We start from the raw sequence: 20,057 nt of genomic DNA, 5'->3' as shown, positions 1-20,057 counted from the left end.
TAAAAATCCAAACTCCTTTCCTTCGCAGGTAGACTCATCTTGGTTAACTCTGTACTTACCTCGCTACCTCTATATTTTACGTCTTTGTTTAGGCTATCTACTTGGATGGCAAAGAAGGTCCACTCTTATAGGCAGTCATTCCTTTGGGTTGGATCATCCTCTACCAGCGGCTTATCCCGTAGAGTCAGTTGGAGCACTATCTACTTGAAGAAAGAGGATGGCCTTGGGGTCAAGGACATCCACCAACTCAATGCCTCTCTTCTTGCTAAGTGGGGGTGGAGACTACTCTCAAATGACCTCAGTCTGTGGAAGTAGCAAATCCAGTGGACATTCCACAAGAAAGTCAGGCTTGGTAATATTTAAAGACCACCTAAGCGGTGCTCCTCCTTATGACAAGATGTAATCTGCAATTTACCTGCTTGTTGGCATTGCACTCACATCTATTGTAGTAATGATCTTCGCACCCTCTTCTGGAAGGATAATTGGATCCCCGATGCCCCACTCCAAACTCTATTTCCTGATCTTTTCAAACTCTGTAGGAACAAGAATGGCACAGGGGCAAGTTACTTCAAACACACATCAAGATCTTGGCATCTCAAATTGCCTTCAAATGTTTCCTCTAAGGAATGCACCCAATTTGATCACATCTCCAGTCTTTTGAACTCTGTCATGCTCTGCAGCGAGGAAGATCGGCTTGTATGGAAGGCTTCTTGCAATGGCGAGTTATCCACCATCTCTTTCTATCAATTCCTCAACTCCTCGTGGATAGTCTGTAGGTTTGTGTCCACCATGTGAAGTCTACCCATTCCTCTGAAAATCTGATGTTCCTTATGGCTATATTGGACACATAAATTGAATATAAGGGATGCTATGGGAAAGAAGCTAGGCAAAACCTTGGGTGGTTGTGCCATATGTGGCACTTCATTAGAAATGGTAGATCACCTCTTCTTCCACTGCCCCCTATTCTCCACAGTTTGGAACTCTATGTGCGTGGCTTTGGGTGTTCTTTCCCCTTAGTCGACATTCAGGTATTTGTATATGGATTGGACCCTGTCGAAGTTTTTGAAGTCTGCACAATCTATGATACCATCGCTTAGAGATGCCGGAAGGAATGTAACTCCAGACTCTTCCTAAAAGAACCTTCTCGATGCAGGGGGTTGTATGGGATGCTTTCTCTCTTTAAAGATTGGTTAGCCCTCAATAACTTCAATCAACTCAAAAATTTTGGTGCCATCTGTTCAAAGATAAAGCAAGTAGCCTTCTCCTCGTTTGACACCTACTTCCACTGTTTTGCTCCCGCTCTGCTCTGCTCTTCTCTTGCTGTGTTGTACCCTTTTTATCTCCCCGTAGTCTTCTCTACCACTCTGTTGAGAGATGTACCTATCTAAGTCTGCAACCTCTGCTTTGTTTTACTTTTATTAATCTCACTTTTTATTAATCTCTCTGGTGGCCTTAACGGCCTCCATCTTTCATCCAAAAAAAAAAAATCCTCGCGAGTTCTCATAAAGCTTTGGTGCATTTGTTCTTTCTGTTTAACTTCCTAAATAATTCTCGTGACTTCTACCAAAAAAAAAAAAAAAAATCTCATGACGGAGATCGCTGATGGTTTGAGTTCTTCTTATTGTAGGTGGAGGATGAGTGGAGCTGAGCAATGGAGCCGAGAATGGCAAGTGGGGCTAGAAGGAGGATCAAGAGGACGGCAGAGAGGATATGAGGTACTTGAAGAGGAAGGAGATGCCGTGGATGCTGCAATTTATTGCTGCCAAAATCCAATCTGAAACCCTGAAGGACACACATAAGAAAAATAGAGCGGAGGTCATAAGAATTACCCGGTGGAAGGATTCTCCGCTGCACAAGTATGAGAATAAGATGTAACGTATGAGGGAGAAAGATCTGGTGACGTAACAAGTATGTCGAAAGCGATGGGTCGCCCAATGGAGATCTGTCCAACTTTTTTTTTTTTCATTAGAAAAAAACTGTTTCCCTTTTTTTTTTTAGTACCATATATCAACATGCGATTGGAGGTCGGATTTGGAACACATCACCACGGTTGTCGACCAGGGGGAGGCAGCGATCCCCGGCAAGCGGGTGGTCGACGCGCTGGGAGACCTTAAGCATGCTGATGTAGCTGTGCCGGGACTTGAATTTGGCGTTGTTGGCTGGGATGCCATCGTCGTCGTCCTCGGCACGGGGATTCTTGGGGCATCAGATAGATTGCGTTGTCGGATTTTTGACGGCTTGTCGGGTCGTGCTAGGTTTTGCTAATCGAGAGAGGTTGGAGGGATGGTGTGTTTTTCTTTTATTTTTTTCAATTGTTATTATGTTTTAGAATCCTTAGAGGGCAAGACTCATGGAGTAGCCAATGAAGAAGCGAAAAGTCCGGATCCCGGTCCAAGGTAACATATTAACCTTCGATGCTTATTTATGGATTAGAAACGCAGCTTGCATGTCTTATGTCTTCTTTTTTCGTGAGCAAATCGTGGCAGAGAAGACTTGTATCTTATTCACCAAATGATGCCCGTAAATATTGTGCAGACCACTTTCTTGCTACATGTATGTTGATGTGCTGTTCATGGCCTTCCTGATTCTTCATGGTATGGGTTCTTCATTGGGTGTTATATTTTTTGGATGTGTCGGAAGTTCATTAGTTCTCACTGTGCTCGATCTTCTTGGTAACTGGGAAAGAGATTCTCTCTTTCATGACCCTGCCCGTTCAGCTGTGGGACAATAGTTCCAAAGTCTGCCTTTCTCAGTGATCCGAGTTCATTTATGAAAGGATGAGAAATTTTATTTTTGTTTTTAGTAGAACTGCTTTTTTAGTTTAAGTTTTTCATTGAAATGGTTTGAGTTCATCAAGACTTATGAGGTAGATGGTACGGAAACATTTTGAAAGGAAGATAGGAGGAGGGAGAGATTTATCATATTTAGGACTTAATCAAATGAACCTTTATGTATAGTTTCTAGTTTGCTCGTTATTTTGTATTGCTGATCCTTGCAAACTGGTTCGATTACCATTTCTGAGATCATATATGATTTAGTGAATTAGGTAATGTGGGGCAAAATCGAGTCCTGTACACCCAATTTTTTTGAAGCTGCCCTAACTGGCAAGCAAGTTTCATAAGTGCTTGTTTCCCATAAATTACTGGCTGTCTGTGTACTGAGGTATCAAGTAGTGGGCCATTTGTTGACCATGATTGATTTTGTCAGATTATGGTGTAAAGGACCTTTATGCTTTCTTGGCAGCTTGACAGCATTCTGGTTGGTTTTCCATGCCTGTAATGGATCTGGTACCTAATCTCTTCAGTAGCTAACTGAGTTTGCATCCTTGCATTGTGTGTTTATAGTTTGTACCATCCTAAGTGATGCCAGTATCAGCATGTTATTACCCAGCTGGTATTGCATTGAAGTGAGTTGAGCTAGAGTAACCTTAGAGGAAAACAGTAATAGAGCTGTATCAGTCAGAGTGTGAGCCTTGGTGCAACAGTAAGATTTCTCCAATGTGACCCGCGTGTCCTAGGTTGAAAACATGGAAATAGCCTTTCTGCATGCAGGGATAAGGCTGTGTATATCTAAACCTCCCATACCCTGTAGCTGTAGGATTCTCATGCATGGGGCCACTTTTTTTTTATCTAGCAGTCTGCGCAGTCATAATAGGCAATTCTTTAAGCCATGTTTAGGCTGTATAATCCCAGTTAAAGGGATGTGTAGGCTTAATTTGATTCTGTGCTATTCACTTCCCAAAAGATTCTGATGATCCTCTTGATGATTTTGAATTTGACCTGCATACTTAATGGTTACTTCTTAGGGATAATTGCAGGAGGAGTTGGAATTTGTTCTAATGCAAAAAGAAGTGGAAATTTATGCAACATGCTAGCAAACTGATCATATTCAAACGGTTTGACAATAGCAACAAATAACATAGTATACATATTCACACACCTCCAAGTGACACACTAGACTCCATCTCTACATGATCCATAATAAAAGATTGCCAGTCGCTAACTGTTCCGCCTAGGCCCATTCTTTTTCCTTTCTACAGTGAAAGGCCACACAACTTAAACTAGTGCACATCAGGGCTCAATGGATGGTGGAGATCATACAATTCCACTTCCTTGCTGAAGTTACAACAGAAGCTTGCTAAAAGGAAAACCAGCATAATATAGAGCATATGCTCATAATTTGTTTCCCTACAACCTTTATTATCTTGGTGACACTGTCCTTGAGCATGGATATTTACCTGTGATGGCCTTCTTCACTTTCGCAATTGAATCTTTGACCTTTGATCCAACACCTGATAAAATAGTGTGAGATTTCTTGGGTGCTAGATTCAAATCTGCCGCCTTAGCTTCCACAACTACTGCCGCATCATGGCCAGATTCCTCAGATTTATGTTCATTTTCCTCTTCCTTTTCATCTTTCTCTTCATCAGTTCCCTCCTCCACATGGACATCTGCTCTCTCTTTAGTTTGCTATTCATCTACACTGACTGTTGGGCTTCTTTCTGCCAAGAACCTTTCCCCTTCCTGAGCGGTTTCATTGGCAGGTTTGACTGTGGACTCTGATTGCTGGATCTTATCTGAGTCAGATACTTCTAGTTCTTCATTGAGGACCTGAGGTTATTTTTCACATCTTCTATTTGGCCTTCTGTAGTTCTGTCTTGATTCTCTTTTCCAATCTGAAGTTTTATACCTCTTGACTGAGTTTGTAAAGCTTCTCCAAGTGCTTTGTCTTCAACACAAGAAGATAGAGATGACTTGCTAGTTTGTTGATTGCCTTGGAGAATTAATACATTTTCTTCATCCTGAAATTCACCGTTTGCATTTTGAACTGGTTCAAAGATTGAAAGAGTTTGCTCCTGGAATGTTGCATATGAATCTATGTGAATCTCTGCAATATCCTTAGGAACATCCTGACTTTCTGTTCCACCCACTATCTTGAAGCTATCTTCTTCAAAAGCCTTAATAACAGTTGAAATCACGCTGTTTCTCTTCAGGCTTTCATTATCCTTTTCAATTTTACTTCCTGTCATCTTTTCATGAGCAGCTATTGGGATCATAGTATCTGATGTTTTCAATTCATCAACATCCAGTTTACTTTCTGGACTGCCTTCTTCTTCTAATGCCAGTTCCTTACTATTGTCTGAAATGATATTAGTTGATTCTTTAGCCAATATATGTGAAACTTCATCATTCACATCTTTACCCACTGTGATTGCTAGAGATGTGTCATAAAGATTTCTCTTTGGGCTTTCATCATCCTTTAGTATTGCAATTTCTTTGTTATTCTTTAAATCATGCCTCTGTTCTTGCACCAAATTAAAACTACCTTTGACGTTTATTACATCTACTTTGCCTTCAGATATGCTTGTGTCATCTTTTGCCTGTTCAGCAGACAATGAGGCTGAATTTGTTTCTTGTTTTTAAGATGTTGATACCATTTTGCTCATCATGAATGTTTTCTTGTAGCTTATCTTCATGCTTGACATCACAGGCTTGCGCCACCTTGTCACGTTCTTCCTGCAAGATTCTGTCCATCAAAAAATGTGATACAGGCAAATCATCTTGTTTAGTCCGTTGGTTTTCCTTATTTCCTGAATTATCAAAATCTCTAACTTCATGAACTGCCCCTTTGGCCTGCCACTCTGTTTCCTTCTCTTCTGCTGGTGAGCTTGCTTCTGTTGCTTGTGTGATAGGTGAATTTTGTGAGTTTTCTGTATCCTCTATGAATGTGGCTGAAGAATCATTCTCCTCATCAACCTTTTCATTCGGCTCTGGAGCTTCTTCTAAACTCTCTGTCTTCTTGGTCCGTGGTCTCTTCACCTTTCTCAGTAGTATTAAAGGTCATACTGGTTGCATTAAATGTCCTGTCAACTGATAATGAATCAGTGGAAATGTGCTCAAACTTCTCTGTTGCAGTTTGGTCTTCTGCATCAAATATAAAATTATCTTTAAATTCAACACCCATAAGGCCATAACTTTCATCTTAGTGTCTATCTGAGTGGATCCTTTGGGTGAACATTCTTTATCCACTGGTAATGTGGTTTCTGTCTTCTCAGACAATCCCATCTTCACAAGGTCTTGTTCTGCTGCCATAAGACCTGATCCTTAACCTGTACAGAAAATAACAGGTTCTAGTTAGTTGTAAACAATAAATTGAGAAGAGAAGGAAAGAGAATGTAAAATAGATTGAGGTTATGGATGGTTCGGACTGATCTTATCATTTGGGATTTCGTTCACAATGGTACCAGTTTTCTCAGGCTCCCTTTTCATTTCAGGTTTCTCTTCCTTGGCTTCATTCTCATCTCATTGAATCTGTTTGTGTGAAGGTCGATCTCTTACATGGGTGACATCAGGAGCATCAACATCTTCCTCAGCTGTGATCTTCTTTTCAATTTTCTCATTCAAGCCAGCTGCTAGCAGTCTGCCGAAGACCATGAGTGAGGGTACTTCTAGCTGCATCACTTCATTTGTATCAGTCTGTGAACTCACAGCTAACTTTTCATTTTTCTCTAGTTCTTCCTCTTCTAAGCCAATGCTCTTGAATTTCTTCTCAGTTTTATCAACGGCCTCAGATTCCACACTCTCCATTTGTAGGTGAGATCCTGATGGTTCTACATCTTTGATTTCTTCTACAAAATAACTGTTGATGGATGAATCGTCAACCATCTGTTTTTGGTCCTCCTCTTTTGTTGCACCCAAATTTACTACTTTTAAGATCTGCTCTTCAGAAATTAGGTTAGTAAAGTCTTTGATGCAAGTCATGGGCATAAAATGACAATGTCCTAAATGTCCAGTAAATCTATAGGTAGTAGTTATAAGGAAAATGGTTACAGAAGCTACAAATGTGCCTTTTCTTGTGGAATTACACCTTCAGTAGCATCAAAATCAAAAACTTGCTCATTCCTGTGATTGATACAATACAGTTCAACTACTGTATCTTCAAGTGTGTTGTCTTCCTTTTTATGAAAGCTTTCTTCAAGGCTATCATGATCAACTTTTTCTTCTCTTTCACTATTGATGTTTTCAGTTCCATATGCTATTTCAATCTTCTGGCGAACCACATTCAGAAGATCTTCAACTTCCACATAATTTGTTTTATGTTTCTCTGCACCCTTCTCCGAAGTTTCCTTCTCTTCTGAACTCTCCTTGTTGCATTTGTTGGTATTAGTTGCTTCCGAGATTTTCTCCACTGGTTGTATTTCATTCTCTTGCTCTTGTTTCTCATCTTCCATTTCCTTGACCTGTAAACTTCTTTCAACTTCTGGCTCTTTTTTTTTGGTTTTCTGGTACAACCCTGTCAGTAAAATCACTCTCTTCCATAACATTAAGTACACCGAGGGGTTTTCATGCTCTGTATCCTCTAATGTCCTTCGCTGAACCTTTATCTGAAGTGCCCTTTGCTTCTGAACTCTCCTTGCTGCACTTGTTGGTTTAAATTGCTTCAGGAATTTCCAAGTCTGCTTGCATTTCTTTTCTTTCCTCTTGGTTTTGCAGTTTCATTGGCTGGAAGGTTTCTCTGTCTTCCTTCCCTTCTTTGTTTTTGTTCTCTAGTGCAACCATTTCTGTTATTTCACTAGCCTCCATGGCATTATAGATATGATCTTCTGAGCCCATCTGACAGCCATCCTCTTGTACTTATCTTCAGCTGAGGCCCTTTTTACCATTAAACCATCATCCTTCAGCTCAGTTTCGATGGATTTTGCTTCAGTTGTTGTCTCAGAGTTTTCATGAGATGTCAATACAGATTATTTAACCTGCATAGCAGATAAAGCAACAACTTGGCTGTTAATGATGGAAGAAACATCATTAACAAAAGAATAGGAAAATGCAAAGAAAAAACTTTCTGTTACATGTCATAAACTGACCTCTTTGTCCATTACTTTGACTGCTTTTGCTTCTGTGGTTAGATCTGTCATGTTCTCAGCTCTAGCAGCTAATGCATGTTTTACAGAGACCAGTTGGAGGGTGTTCCAATGCATGCATCTGAAGCTCTCTCTCTTCTTGGTATATCTTCTTCTTGATTTATCTCCGGGGCAAGGCTTTCAAGTCCTCTGTTGGAGACAAATGTATGAGCCTGATTTAGTTCATCACTCTCTCCACCTTGAGATTGCATGCTTGTTCCAGATGTTGCTCCATCAACACCTTTGGCTTCCTTAAAAGTGTATGGGTCACACTTCTGCTTATGTCCTTTGCTTCATGGCTATGCTCATTACCATCCGATAAAAAAGCTATGTTGCTAGTTTTTTCTTCCCCAAAGGTTTGGGAAGCAGAAAATGGACCCTCTGCTAAGTCACTCTTAATAATTCCTGTTCCAGTGGTATCATCATGGCTCTGTTCTTTGGACACTCCTACAGAAGCTCTTCCAAACTCTTAAATACTCTCGTCATCTTCAAGGATATTATTACCCATGCATTTGTAGTAATGCTTTCACGAATCCGTTCTTCCCATTTAGGGCGCTTCTCATGTTTTTCTTCTATTTCCTGTCTGATATCTTTGGCTGGTACAGGCATGACAGGTAAGTTATCATCAATCTTGCTTACGCACTCTTCATCCTTTGAATTCATAACCTCAGACTCTTCCCATGCAACTGACTTGGCTTTCTCAGACAAAATGCTGCTTTCGTTTGTAGCTGTGGCAGCTCTATAAGGTGTGGATTGCCCAGTCATCTGTGGGCTCCACAAATCAACTGAATGAGTTTCACCTCCCTTGTTCTTCAACTTATATGAATGTTCCTTCCAATCTTCCAGTGGCTTATTTGTGCACTCTGGTGGATTGTGAACTTGAACAGATCTCAGATCTCCAATTTCATCTTATGCCTTCTGCAGTAAACATGGCTATATAGGAAGTTACGAGAACAGGTAATATAGGCACTAGGGACTAGTATTTCACTCAAATAATCAGACTACCATATTTTTTCCCCTAAGGAGATTGTCTATCTGAGATGATAGAGATAGCACCATTAAAGGTTAAAATACCATGGAAGACACGTATCTTATATTTTTTTCTTAAAGAGGAGAAAACTCTACAAATCATACTGGAAGTGGACCTTAATCTGATTCTCAAATGTGTTTGAAACATGTTCATGCCTACCATTTTATGTAACATCTGTTATATGTTTTTAGTAGAGAAAACCTTGTTTTTCTTGGTGAGATGGAAGGTGGAAGGCGGCACTTGCATGAAATAGAAAATATTAGATCCACTCATTTATAAAGAGGGGACTGGTAACCTAGTAATGAGAGAGAGAACAGTTTAGAATTCTTCAGCAAGAGACACCCCGGTATTATGCAAGAAAGAAAAGAGAAGAGTTTACTGTGTTTACCTGGGTATTACAAGTGAACACTTAATGTGTGTATCACCTTTGAAGCTATGTCCATGGGCTAATGCAACAGGTTGACTCAGTTGCTGATCATGGATTTCCTTTTTGAGTATATCTTTTGGCAAAAGAGTTTGTTATCCTCCTTGTTTGAATTCGTGGGACCCCAACGCCAGGAAAGGTATCTTGTTCAATGAAAGTTCTCTACTCTCTGAGGGTAAGTTATAGAATATACCAGCTGTTTTCTACCATGGCTACCTTAATTAGTACTCATTTTGCCATTGCTGTTCACTTTTTATATCCAGATCGAACAATGGTACAGATGTATGATACATCCTTACCAATCATGGTTCTCCAAGGTATTTCTGTAGTAGAGCCCTTACTCAGCAACTTCCAATGGTATATATCCTTCAGTCCATGATATCACTGTCTTTCATGTAATTTCTATATGTTCATATGTAGCGTACCTGATTTCATTTACATAAAAGATTTTGTATATGAATGCCTTATTGAGTACAGATGAGGTGCGACCAATATGCCTTGTGTAATCATAAACAGGTAAAAAGTAGGTATTACCTAAATTGAGCTGATTAGTATAAAAAAAAAAACGGAACTTTTGGGTCTGCTTGTGAAAAAAACAATTGTTGCATGCAGAGTAACATTTGGGCCGTAAGAACAGGCACCACTTCTATACTTTTTCTTTCCTGTACGTTTTAAAAAGTTAGGTGCTGAACGAATGAAAAGCACTTGTGCTGTTATGTTACTATTGTTGGCATGAAATATGGTAGCGAGATAGCTAGGAAACAACTTGCTAATGTAACCATATTGCACATTTAATCGATGTATAAGAAAAAATACAACTAAGCAAAGATGTGAGGTATAAAATTCATGTCATGCCAAAAAAGAAGGGCATTGAGATGGAACTATATCAATTCCTTCGTACTACATACTATGATAGAATATGGTAAGGTCAATCATTAGTTGCAAACATTTATGGATGTTAAAGCATTAAAAGAAATTGTCACATGAAAAAAAAATGTCTAAGTCATGCTCTGATTTTGAAAATTTCTGGTGATAAATTAAAGTAGCTAAACTAGATAAAGTAAAACTGAAAATTGTAAGCATTTTATGGCTAGCTGGCTTTATCTTTAAACTACTGCAAACCTGAATTTGTCTCTGGATTTTCATGTTCAAGAATCGCATTTCTGAAGAACCAAAAACTAAAATTAACTGTCTGCCTGCCTCTTTTGACATTCGATCAAGAGTTTACCATATTCTGTATTTGCTTTCATTTTTCTGAGAAAATTTGCTTCTGAAACATTTTTAACCTACAAAAATTATGAGAAGCTGTTCTTTTCCTAGAGAAACGCTTCTTTTGTGGGTGAGGTAACATCTCTCCCCTACGAGGATTTGAACAAAAACTACCTCCTTAACCGAACTCTTTATGCGTGCGTATATGAGCTGGACTGATATTTTTTATTCTTTTATTTTTTTTGAGATTTGAAGGGCTAACCCCCATCTTTCTACCTTATACCAACCCCACCCTTGAGGTCTGACTCTAATAAGAATCGAACCCCTATCCCTTTGCCATTGCAAGGGGTGGTACCACTCTAAGCAAATGCTCCGTGGTGACCTCAACTGCAAATTCAATTTGCATTTAAACTTCTGTAATGGAGTTCAATAACTCGTTAGTGGATGATGTGCATCCACAGGCGCCCACAAGATGGTATGCTTGTACAGTGATGGAAACATAGGTCATGCACCAGCCAAAAACTCATTAACTCCACCAATGGAAGATTTAACGAGAAATCCACTGTCCAACTGCATTCCCATGTGCAGGTATGCGTATATCTATGATTGCATTTTTTTCCTTTTTTTCTTTTCTTTTTTGTTTTTTCCCGTGGCGGGCAGGGTGGCGTGTTGTGGGGAAGGTTGCGCAGATAATAATTTTCCCACAAGATATTCTTATTTCATGGAACCAAAATATTTAATGTTTATTTGGTAAGACACTATAAAGCATCCAACTACACATGTATCCATATATGTGTGCACATTAGGAATGTTTGTGGGCAACAAAAATGTGTAGAAGATCATATATGTAATTCTGCACTTTTCTTGTGCATGTATTTTAGGTAAGTGCTTTTTAAATGATTGGGTAACTCTTTTTCAACCTTTGACTTGCCGCATCAACGTCAATGTAAGCACGAGTCTAATATAGCTATACCTCCAATTTTATAGCAACAAGAATTTATTCAGTTTAAGTTGAAGCTCTGTATTATATTTTCTTCCTCCCCTGTTATTTAGTTTCGTAGCTTTAGAAATTTAATTTTGCACTCTGTCCAAGCAATAGTTGGTTGTTTCCAATTGTGACAGTCTAAAGGGCCTATTAGAAGCTAAGCAACTTAAACATCCATATTCAAATGATCCTATAAGATGATTCAGCATCTTCCTTAATCAAGTCATGACTGTGTCTGCTAGTGACTGCATATCATGGTCCCAGATGACTGGTTGAGGATCTGAAACTTGCTTTAATTGTTAATAGTTTGATGTTAAATATGTGATGACGGTAGGAACTAAAAAGAGCAAGAACTTTAGTTTCTTGAATCCCCTGTTCTTCCAGCAAGAACATTGCTAAACTCTTTCCAATTAGGAACAAGTAGTAATACGCATTGATAATATTGGACAGGATGCAAGTATGCTGTATCTTGTCAGATAAAACAAGCAATCCATAGAAAATCTCGAGAAGTATGCTGCACCACAGAGTTAGAAGATTTTCTTCAGATTCATTTTTTTTACACCAATATCATGAAATCTGATTGAGCCATGGGATTTAATCTACTTCACGAAAGAGTGAAGCTTATTCATAAATTTGACAATTCAATAATATTATTTACAGAAAGTCTTAAATGATCCCATCTACCAAGGAGTTTTAATTCTGTAGTGCTTGGACAATCTTATTTTGTGAATATTGAAAACTCAAATAAGTATTACTGGCTTGCTGCAATGTTTGGTTGAGGTCATGTAATTTCATCGTATCAGTACAAAGAAAGTATCAAATGAAGTTGTGATTAGTTTCTCTTACCTTTTCTGAGATGGATTCCAGTGCACCACCTTCAATTGCCATTGCTTCAGATGAGGATGAAGAGGCTAGAGAAGCTTTCTTTTGGAAAAAAATTATAAATGAATCTCCAAAAGTAGGTACCATCCATACCCTTAATTTTTCCCCTAATTTTCTTATAAGTAATTAAAAGTCATGTGGACACACAACCTTGATGAAAATTAATGCAGCTATAGTTGATGAAACTTTTTTTCTTTCAATTTTAAATGTGTGAATTAGGTAGAAGTAATTATCTTCTGATCAGTAGATTACTTCTGTGGAAGCATAAGATGACAGAATGCCACCTATTCTTTTAATTATTTTGTGGCTGGCCAGATCAATGTGTTTTGGCAGATTTGCATGCTAGCCCTGGTGGATTTGCAACTTTTAATGTAAAATTACAAATATGCCTATGCTTTATCTGTTATTGATGTGGACTACAGCTTCTATCCTTCCACTTTTGTGTAGAATTATGCAGATTATTTTGCTTTTGTCAGAAGGCACCGCATATCCTGCAGATAAAGACTGGATTGGTGGGGCCATTTGTTTACCTTAAAAGTCAGATGCTTTTTCCTCATCTTATGTTTATTACTGACCGTACAGTTTATGCAGTTTAGCTTAGTGATGAAATGTGGTTGGGTGCTCACTTCTGGCCCTTAACAAATGCCTCTAGTAGTTCTTTAAAGCAAATCCATTAGGTACCTCTTAAGTTTCTGAATGACTTAAAACCGCCTTGCTTGTGATTTGTGGGTTGTGGTTTGTGTTTGTTTTACTGGAATTTCCGAAGAGGGTGTTTTCACCATGTAGATGTATTGGGCATTGTAGATAGATTAGTTGCCCAGTGCGGGATGTTGCAAGATTGGACTAACAAAAGTTTATTTCTTCTAAGACTTGCTTTTAGAAGGCTAGAAAAACCGCTAGGGCACCTCAGGTGATTGTGTCCATGACAACGATATTCTTATACTAATAAAACCAAATGGCTGTAAAAGTCAGTTGAAGCATCTTAAATTAGTCTGTTTCACATGGCTGAATATAGCCACTAGAACAAACCTGGCCCCATGGACCCTTTTTATGATGTCCAATCCAACTTTGGAATATATATGAGTTCTATTATTCACCCTTTTTTTTCTCTTTCTTTCTTTCTGTAGCCATTTGAGTTATTAGACAAAGAAACGTTGTTGAATTGATTTTATATAACACATCGAGTAATGCATTTTCTTTAAAGATTCCGTGAACATTTGCGTGACTGACTTATGCATGACAGACCATACAGAAGCAGCAGTAACAAAAAGAACATAGTTCCTGACGTTCCATGATTGAGGAAAAATAAAGAACATATATTATGGATATAAAAGAGAATCAATTAAGTCGAAGCTCAGCATGGAAGCCGATGCGGAGTTGCAATCATCAAGTGGTTTTCATGGTCTCCAATGGCTATAATCTTTGGACTGATCACCTTCAGGTTTGGCTGCCTATATCGTGCCATCAGACGTGATCCTTAACTGGCGGCTTCTCTCATCGTTCAGTAGGCCGCTTTTGTGAGAAGGGGAGTCATTCAATTAATCAGGAACAATGAAGACAGGCCACTGTGACATCATTTTTGCTGCTAATTTTAAGATGATGACTGATTTCAAAAACAATGTTCTTACATTTGTTTTTTTTTTTTTTCCTCAGGAATCCGATTTTCTAGTCCAAGTTGCTTCCTAAACGATTTTCTATTCTAAGTTGCCATTTCAAAAACAATCTTCCAACCGTTTATTTTCATCTTCTACGGTACTGATGAAAAGGTATTTGTCTTGAGAAAACCAAATATGTTACTTGCCATCAGCTTGAGCTTCATTGACAAGGCAAAGAATAAAAATGAAAATATGAACTTTACCAACAAAGAAAAAAAAAAAAAAAAAATATGACGGAATATGCGCCACTCATCATAAAAAACAAGACAAACCAGTATGTAACGATATGATCCAAAACAAATAAATAAATGATGCCTTCTGTTTTTTTTCCTTTGGTACCCAAATACGTGATAGCTTACCTGACCTTTATATTCACCCATGCATGCTAACCGGTTCCATTTTTTTAAGGTGACCGCATTTGGTGATAAAAGAGGGCGGGGAAAAGAGTCAAAGAGGGCTTTGCGTACGTGACCTGTCTCTGTTTAGGGATCCATTCGAAATCCGAGAGGTCTCTGCTGCCACATCTCCTAATTCCCAAGGATCACCGGCCTTCTTCCTCTCTTCCCCAACCCATCATCTTGCTTATCACACGGCAAGGTTCTCAGTTCGTCATCCAAACTTTATTTTCGTCATTATCCGAACAAAGGAAAAGGTAACCTAGGGATGGAAAAGATAACGCCCGTAGCTTGTATTATTTATAATAATAATAATAATAATAATAATAATAATAATAATAATAATAATAATAATAATAATAATAATAATAATAATAATAATAATAAACATATCCCGTCAATTGCTACAAAAAAAAGAAAACAAGTATCATTCAGCCAATAGAAAATGTCATGCATCAAGAATATGAAATCTAGAAGCCATCATGGCCGTGGACAAGGCTGGTCAAGAATTGTCGAAAGCATGCAGTATTTTAGCATGTGGCCCTAGCCTTCTTTTGTTGAGCCAGACCTCATCGATGACGTAGGTGTCCGATAATTTCTGGTCTTATTTATCCATTTTTGGGTCAGGTTACGTCTTAGATCGCTGGGCGTGCTCTAACATGAAGCAAGCCTAATCCACCAAGACTGTCATCATGATTTAAAATTCTAGCTAGGGAGGCTATCAGGATGGTTTTCTTGTCCGGTTCCTATTACTGGGGGATAGGGTGCCATCCTATGAGCCCAAAATTGACACGTGACCCGTATCTCCGAAGCATGTTGTTTCAATAGCATGTTAGATAGGCTGCCTTTATGTCACAGATCTAATTCGTAAGCCATGATTTATTACATTAGTTATTAAAAAAATATATTTTTTTATTTTTTAATTTTTAAAAAAAATTAAAAAATAATATTTGATAATATCATGAAAAAAATAAAAATTAAAAAAAATTAAAATAATTACTTTATATGTAAAATAAAATTTTTTTATTTTTCAAAATTTATTTTTCTATTTTTTTACTTTCACGTATCTAAAACGCTAAACCAAAAAAAAAGAGCCTAAATCTCTCTATCGTCGAGCACTTCACCTCTCAATCCCTTTCTCTCTCTCTTCTTGAATCCTTCTCTCATGTCGAACTCTTCATCTGCCATCTTCGAACATTATTTTTTGCTTTATAGCAGCATAGTTACTAAATATATATATATTTTTTTACTTAATAATAAAAATTAAAAAAATAAAAAATATTTTTTAAAAATTAAAAATAAAAAAAATGTAATCAAACACACCTAAGTCAATGATTTATTGCATTCTTATTGGTCTTTTCAGGAAACAAGATTCAGTACGTCCTTGTTAGATCACTAATTCGTGGGAACTCAGACCGGTCATTTGATTGGCCCCGCCAAAACTGAGTTCCACTACGTGAGGAACTCGCCCAAAAATGCGGGTAGAAAGATTTGAATTTCTTATGCCCAAAGCCCACGGCGCCTCTGGATCATGCTATGTTCCTCCGCATCTTTCAACAAGGAGCAAAACTGAGAAAAAGTAGTAATCGCTGTTTTGTGCTTTTGGCTCAGGAAAGATCTAGTACGTCCGGTGTAAGCTAGAATATTCTAGATTATATTTGTCCGTATTTATAAATATTTGACCCAAATATATAAAGTAAAAATTTAAATATGTTTGCATTTGCCTGTAGAAACAAACGATCGATACGTGTTGGTGTTTAATTATATGTTAATCATCTTTCCTTCAAAAAATGACCGCTTGTGATGCCCCAAATCTTTCAGCTTCGCCCGTTTCTCGCTACCCATTATCCAGTATATCGATCTGCCCATTTCTGTTAATGGGCCAAGGTGAAACTAGGAGGCTACCAAACTGCATTCCCAGCGTCGTCCTCATGCTCTTCGTTTGTAGGTTTTGATAGGAACTGAAAAAAACACGCCCCCATCCCTCGGCCAAGCATGCACCTGTCGAGGATTGTCCTGCAAGAACATTTGTTGATTTCTCGATTGATGAGATTATGCCACGGTGATAGCCTGGATCAACAACTACCCCAAGTCCTGCCTGATACTAAATATTATCAATAGAATGGTAATATTCTATGCTAAGGGAAAAACTTTGAAAAGTTGAATTCGTATGTCCACTGTTTGTGGTTGGACCAACAAGCTGCCGTATTAAATATTAATTACGTTTAGTTGTGCCACTTTCAAAACATTGTTGAAGAGATATAAATTAGTAAAATTTCGCCAGATAAATGAAACAGTTATACTTGGCATAGATTATAAGATTATCAAGAAGCTAAGCGATCGGAGAAGTTTGAGAAATTAAAACAACTAAATGGTAAGCCCTAAAATTGTCATGACTTCGACCTATCGATTGAATAGGTGAGATCAAATGATCCAACATTTAGCAGACATCCAAAGGAAACCTATAGCTGCCTAACTCCGAGGAGACCTTCGGCTCGATGCCAAGGAAGTGCGTCTTGCTCTGAGTGAGAATTGAACTTGCAAAAATAAGTTCTCTTATCAAAAATTATGTGGTGAGAAGTCCTTCGATGCTTAAGTCAGCCAGAGTTAAAGGAACATTAGGAAGAAATCACATAAATGAGAGCTTAATAAGTTCAAAAAAAAACTTACCCCGATCCCTCTTTTACCTTCCTTTATATGAACGTTGAGTTGCCTTGTAACTTCCATCCCCTGGAATACAGGAATGTAAGAGTTACTGAAATTAATGTGGGTTTAGTAGGTAGTTATTTTAGCCCATAATTCTTTAGTTATGAACAATTAATGCTCCCATCATGCATTGTAATCATTCTGACCCCTGATCTTCCAAGTCATAAGTTAGAGTTCTACCGCATATACTTGGCGAACATCCGAGTAATACCATTGACTAAATACCAATAAAATTATCAGTCTATAAGTAGTTATATTATTTGACAGATCTTTGAGCATTGTAGGTGTAGTATCGTCGGTAATTGTTCAGATTTAGCAATATAAGTAATTGTCGGTCTTCAACCGGCCAAAATTATTGGATTTCCACCAAGATCATGCTTTCGAATAAATATTCAAACACGTCTCCTACTCTCGAGTCTGAGATAGTTTGAGAATATTGAGCGAAGAGAATATGTCAGTCTTTGAGTTTCGGGCTTGATTTTCAATGCACATTTGACACGCCGCTTTGTGCACCATCCACATTTACTGCTATCTTGAAAAGGTACATCGGGCCATTTTGTCATTTCACGAACCATGCAGTAGTTATGATTGCAAGCTATACGAAGCAACTTTTCATAATAATTGTAGAAGATTTGAGTGATCCGACCAATTGTTCTCAAGCTGCATAAAAGTGGCCATGTGTCAATAAATCATTAGTTTGGAAGGTTTTCTCGTCTTATATGGCAAAATCACAATGATGGTGTGTTGAGCGATCGCAAGAATCATTGCTGAGGATCACCATCATGTGTCGACATCATCGAGTAGAATGGGATCCAAAGTGTTGATCACAATCATTCAGACTATCTATATATAGTAGCCTCTTTCGCCTTTAAGATTTTCTTCTTTTTATTGTCTTCTTCTGCTTTATAGTCACTCGGTTTCATTCTGTTTTGCAATCGAAAAAAAGGGGGGGGGGATCTTCCATCGTGTTCTTCCCCAGTTGTTCGAGTTTCCATTGAGGTCATTTTCTCTTCCTTTTTGTTTCTTTCTTGATTTGAGTTGCGCATAGACCCCCTTAAGGCTCATTGTTTCAAGCCTTTTTTGGTCTTTTCTTGAAATGTCTTCCTCTAAGCATGAGTCTGGAGGCAGGAACCTCTTGAGGGATCAAGATTCTTAAGCCCTTCCTTCTCGGGATAGGGCTGAGGAAGTTCCTCTGACTACTCTTGAGGAAGTGATCTCATCTTTCATGGATTAGTCGAGTTCTCGAGGGTTGGATAGTCTGTCGATCTCGAAAATTATTTGGGTCCATTGCACGAGTATTCGGCACCTGAAGGACCGATACTAGATCCCGAAATAATATCAATTCTCGGCTTCAGGCTGAGATGGTCAGATGATCTATCTGCCTAATGGTCATATCGCCATCTACGAAGAGTTTCTTCGATCTAGACTCCAGATCTCTTTCCATCCTTTTATTTATAATGTTTTAGATCTTTACCAAATAGTTTGCCCCAAATTCCATTTGGATTTTATGTCTTTCATCATACTTTGTAACATCCTTTATATTCATCAAAGAATTTCTCTTTTCTGAGCATTTTTTAGCCTCAAAAAACATCCTTGGGACCAAGGATGGTGATTTTTCGATCCCCGATACCAACATTAATTTATTACCAGACTTCCATCCTCGACTCACGAATGGAAGAATAAATTCTTCTTCATTTTTGTTGATCATCCTTGGGGCTTTAGTTGGATTTGGAGTGCTCCCAACCTTGCCCCAAACAAGAACGATGTGGTCCTTGAAGAGGATAAAGAGCACTACCATTTGTTGCTTGGTACCGAGATCCCAAAGCAGCAAGAACTACTGTCAAAGCAGTACTTGCCTTTACTCAAATAGGTTCCAGTAGGCCAATTATCGAGTGCCAGCCAAGGAAAGGCACCACAGTTATCTGCTCCACTGGCTGATCAACCTCCTCTTGAGTCATTCGAGGAGAACTACGTCATCTTAGAGATGCATGTTCGAGTGAATGATGCGACACTTTGAGATCATCAGCTTGCTCAGTAGCTAATGACAATGATTATGCTTACGACTGACTGGGAGGCAAGGAAATCTCGCCCATTAGAGGAGATCATCACCGATTGCTATGCATCGCTTCTTTCAGTAACTCTAACTTACTTTCTGAGTCAGTTGTTTCACTATTGTTTCATTCTCGATGTTAGTATTTAGAAATATTTTCTCTCTACAGCTTACACATGACACTCTTGTTCTGTATGAAGGGCTAACCGATTTTGGTCGACTTAGTCACCCTTTAGAAGATAAGGTCCAAACTACTAAAGCTCAAGAAGAAGTGGCTGAAGAGCTTCTTCGCATTGCTGAGGAGTGAAAAAAGAAGTACCAAGAAGATTTGCTTGATTGGATGCCGAGTTATCTTATTCTCGAGACAAGATCACTTCATTGGAGTCCCAGCTGAAGAAAAAGGATATGGAGGTTGGTAACTGTAAGGAACTGATCATCGACCACAAGAAGGAAGTTGATCTGGTCAAGGTTGCTTTGAGGAAGGCCAGAGAAAAATAAGAAACTACAGAAGGAGTTGCTCAGGTTGCTGAAGAAAAAGTCTTAGCAGCTAAAGCTCGAGCACAAGAATAAGCTTCTTGGGCAATTTTGGAGTACAAATCTTCTCAAAAGTTTGAAGATGAGGTTGACGAGGGGTCGACCATTGCTTACAGAGTCGATTTTGTAGATTGCAAGGCTGCCATCAATGATGTTCATCCTAGGATGGACTTGAGCGGGGTGGAATCTAAAGAAGCTAGAGAAGAAGACACTGCTCCCGAAGCCGCCAAAGCCATCGAGGAAGAAATTGCTCCAGCTCCCGACATAGTCCTTTAGGTGCTTTCCTT

General features: G+C 38.6%; 1 pseudogene; it reads right to left on the bottom strand.

Annotated features, from left to right (window-relative positions):
- Positions 1-3,827: 3,827 nt before the first annotated feature.
- Positions 3,828-8,665, bottom strand: LOC105056247 (uncharacterized; annotated as a pseudogene).
- Between the last annotated feature and the right edge of the window lie 11,392 nt (positions 8,666-20,057).

This window comes from Elaeis guineensis, chromosome 13 (genome assembly GCF_000442705.2).
Source record: "Elaeis guineensis isolate ETL-2024a chromosome 13, EG11, whole genome shotgun sequence".
NCBI classification, from domain to species: Eukaryota; Viridiplantae; Streptophyta; class Magnoliopsida; order Arecales; family Arecaceae; genus Elaeis; species Elaeis guineensis.
The sequence above is the reverse complement of the archived record's forward strand: the minus strand, read 5'-3'. Positions and strand labels throughout refer to the sequence as shown.